Source organism: Halichoerus grypus, chromosome 1 (genome assembly GCF_964656455.1).
Source record: "Halichoerus grypus chromosome 1, mHalGry1.hap1.1, whole genome shotgun sequence".
NCBI lineage: Eukaryota > Metazoa > Chordata > Mammalia > Carnivora > Phocidae > Halichoerus > Halichoerus grypus.
The window spans coordinates 19,641,794-19,645,850 of record NC_135712.1 but is presented as its reverse complement, the minus strand read 5'-3'; the positions used below and the strand labels follow the sequence as shown (position 1 = coordinate 19,645,850).

General features: G+C 44.8%; 1 pseudogene; it reads left to right on the top strand.

Moving 5' to 3' along the window:
- The first annotated feature begins 1,761 nt into the window (after positions 1 to 1,761).
- Positions 1,762 to 3,026, top strand: LOC118537739 (heterogeneous nuclear ribonucleoprotein F-like; annotated as a pseudogene).
- Positions 3,027 to 4,057: the final 1,031 nt, after the last annotated feature.

The window sequence follows — 4,057 nt, the reverse complement described above, 5'->3', positions numbered from 1 at the left end:
TAACTATTGAAATTCATTTGAAATTCATTTAAGATATTTCTAATTCACTGCTATGTCATACCATGCTGAAATCACATTATTCCAAAAACTGTGTGTGTGTGTGTGTGTGTGTGTGTGTGTGTGTGTGAAAGTTATAGTTTATCTTTACAATACAATCCTAGATGTTGAATTTCTGGGTCAAAGATTTATGTGCTTTTTTTTAATTTGTGAAGTAATGCTATGTTAATATTAATATGACAAACTTTGTTATATGATGAATATACCCTGGTACCACTCTGATATTTAAATAACATTTATTACTCTTTGGTGTCTGTGGTCCTGTGTCAGGGCAGGGTACTATTTTTATCTTGTGTCAAGCAACTAATTTGGAAATTTGTGATTCCTGATATTGTCATAATTCCCAAATTGCTATGAACAGAGTAAATCACTGAAAAACCTTTAAAACAAATGCACTATTTGGGGATGGGCTATTAATATCACTGTAAGAGGTCACTGGAAGTAGGGTTATAACAATAGCTGCACTGTCCTAAAGCTCAGGGGCATGGTTAGAGACTCACATGATGAGAGAATTTGTATCCACATCAAGGAAGGGTGAAAATCTTAGTGAAAATATTTTGAATTGTTAGATAAATCAAATCTCTTTTGAGATCTCAAAAGTGATTGCAAGAAAAAACAGAGCTGCTTTTCCTAAGAATAGATTCATTTTTTTTTTTTAAGATTTTATTTATTTATTTATTTGAGACAGAGAGAATGAGAGAGAGAGAGAGAGCACATGAGAGGGGGGAGGGTCAGAGGGAGAAGCAGGCTCCCTGCCGAGCAAGGAGCCCGATGCGGGACTCGATCCAGGAACTCCAGGATCATGACCTGAGCCAAAGGCAGTCGCTTAACCAACTGAGCCACCCAGGCGCCCAAGAATAGATTCATTTTGTGTTTTGATTTCCATACAATCCTAAGAGGAGGAGACACACAGGTGTTTGATGTGGGTTTTGTTTTAGCTCTCACCATTCTCCCTTGTCTCTTCTCCTGTCTTCTCTTCGTCACCAGAGCTTTTGCCAATCCGTCTGCTTCTGAGAAGTTTCTTTTTATTGTGTCAATTTGAAGAGAGAGAGAGAGACAGAGAGAGAGATCACCGTACCTGTACTGAAAACGACTACACTTGAGGGCAATGTCACTTTATACGTTGTGCGCTCATCCAAGATGAAATGGTGGTGGTAGTTTTGGACACTTAAGCCAAGACATCAGAACTGCGGGGTGATCTAAGGGCAGGAGAGCTGTGTCCCTTTGTGAATTTCTTCCTCAAACTTTCCCTTCAATCCACCAACAGCCAACCAACAGTTCATTTTATTTCCTAAATAGCCCTCATATCTATCCATTCCTTTTTCATTTCTGCTGCTTTCCATGCACAGCCTTGCCCTTGTCTTCTCTCCTTCTCCTGGATAATGAATCTCCCTAAGCCCATACTAGTGTCCCTTCTCCCTAAAACCCTCTGGTGACATTCCTGTGCCCTGAGAATAAAGACTAAACTAAAGGCCTGCCCCAGGAGGAAGGGAGCTAGAGCCCATCCCAGGCCCGGCACCACCAGCCCTGGTTGCTCTGGTGAGTGCTGGGGCACTAAAGTAAGATGGCCATAGGGCTCTTGTTTAGGACAATTCATTATTTACCAGGGGTGTGTCCAACTGTGGGTACTCCTTCCCTGGGGTTGTTGTTTAAGCCACAGAAAGCTGCACCCAAGCATATTGATGTCTGTCCTCTCAAGTGTCGATGATGCTGGGACCCAAGGGAGGTGAAGGCACTGTGGTCACGCTCTGCGGCCTGGCCTGGTCCTGCTCTGTTGTCGAGGATGCGCAGCATGTCCTTTCTCAGTGGGCAATCCATGACGGGGCTGCAGGCATTCATCCCTCTTAAGCTAGAGAAGGCAGGCGCAGCAGGGAGGCTTTTATTGAACTTAAATCAGAAAATGATGTAAAAATGGCCCTTAAAAAAGACAGGGAAAGCATGGGACTCCGGTACATTAAGGTGTCCAAGTCCCACACAACCCAGAGGGATTGGGTGTTGAAACACAGCGGTCCGAACAGTGCTGACACCGCCAATGACCGCGTCCTGTGGCTTTGAGAACTCCCATTTGGATGCACCACGGAAGAAATCGTTCAGTTCTCACGGTTGGAAATTGTGCCAGACAGGATCACATTGCCTGTGACGCCAAGGGCAAGATTACAGAGGAAGCCTTGTGCAGTTTGCCTCCCAGGAGTTAGCTGAGAAGGCCCTAGGGAAGCACAAGGAGAGAATCGGGCACAGGTATCCTGAAGTGTTCAAGAGCAGTCAGGAAGAAGTGCGGTCATCCTCGGATCTTCCTCTGAAGTTCACGTCTGTACGGCGGCTGGTCTTACCTCCGCCCGGCACAGCCAGGAGGTATATCGGCACCGTCCAGCAAGCAGGCCTGGAGAGGATGAGATCTGGTGCTGATCATGCGGGCTGTGGGGGCTACGAGGAGTACGGCGGCCTCAGCGACGGCTACGGCTTCACCACCCATCTGTTCGGGAGAGACCTCAGTTACTGTCTCTCGGGCACGTATGACCACAGATACGGAGACGGCGAGTTCACTGTCCAGAGTGCCACTGGACCGTGGGTCCACATGAGGGGCTGCCACACACAGCCACAGAGTACGACATTGACAACTTCTTTCCCCTCAACCCTGGGAGAGCCCGTGTTGAGATGAGCCCTGATGGAAGAGTGATGGGCGAAGCCGATGTCGAGTTTGCCACTCGCAAAGAAGCTATGGCAGCCATGTCCAAAGACCGGACCAACATGCAACACAGCTATCCAGAACTTTTCCTGAACTCCACAACTGGGGCCAGCAATGGGGCGTATTGCAGCAGGATGATGCAAGGCATGGGGGTGTCAGCCCAGGCCACTTGCGGTGGCCTCCAGAGCAGTCTGTGAGTGGCTGCTCCCGGGCTGGCTCTGGAGGCCAGAACAGCGTGGGTGGATACGACAAGTTTCCTAGGAGCATTTCAGTTCTGCAATGAAATTTTCACAGGCAGCCAGCAAGCAGTGAAAAGTGATTATGGCTCTAGAAGAAGCTGTGGGACCCATTTTGTACCAGGAGTTGTGAAATCTGGATTAAGAAATCACCTCTTCAGTGTTTTCTCATGCAAACTTTCTTGTAGTATGTGATAATGAGTAAACTAAAACTCCTTTCAGCTTTTCTCAATTAACATTTTGGTAGTGTACTTCAGGGTGATGTTTCTGAGTTAAAGTAGTTTTTAAGTACATTAAATGGATCTTTTACACCACATCACCATGAACACCTTGGGGAGGCGTGCTTTTTTGGAAAACTCAAGGTGTTAGATCTCTATCTAATTCAAAGAGGAACATTTTCATGTTTGTTTATTCTAGTTTATTTTCATTTAAAATCTTTTAGGTTAGGTTTAAGTTTTTTTAAAAATAAGTTAGTTTTGAAAATTGAGACACACCACTAACACTGCAGGAGCTGGTAATGCCTTGACTTAAAACTGGCTTTGTACTGTGATTTCCTTTTGGGTGGATTTTGCTAAGTGAAACCTGTTATATTTTTTTGTTCACTAATTTTTTTTTTCTTAAAATAAATTTTTTTTTCACGTACACAAAAAACTAAACCAAATAATAAAATAAAGCCTAAACTAGGGGCGCCCGGGTGGCTCAGTCATTAAGCGTCTGCCTTCGGCTCAGGTCATGATCCCAGGGCCCTGGGATCGAGCCCCACATCAGGCTCCCTGCTCTGCGGGAAGCCTGCTTCTCCCTCTCCCACGCCCCCTGCTTGTGTTCCCTCTCTGGCTGTCTTTCTCTCTGTCAAATAAATAAAATCTTAAAAAAAAAAAAAAAAAAAAAAAGCCTAAACTAAACTCTTAAATATGATCTTCAAAACTGAATAATCTGGCCACTAACCAAATCCTCAGCCTCATATGGAACTACTCTCTCTCATTCCCAAATCTCAAGGCTTCTTTTAGCCCCTGCTACTTTAAACTTAAATACATAATAAGGTTGTCAGCAAAAATGGCTAAGTAAAGACTTCCAAAAT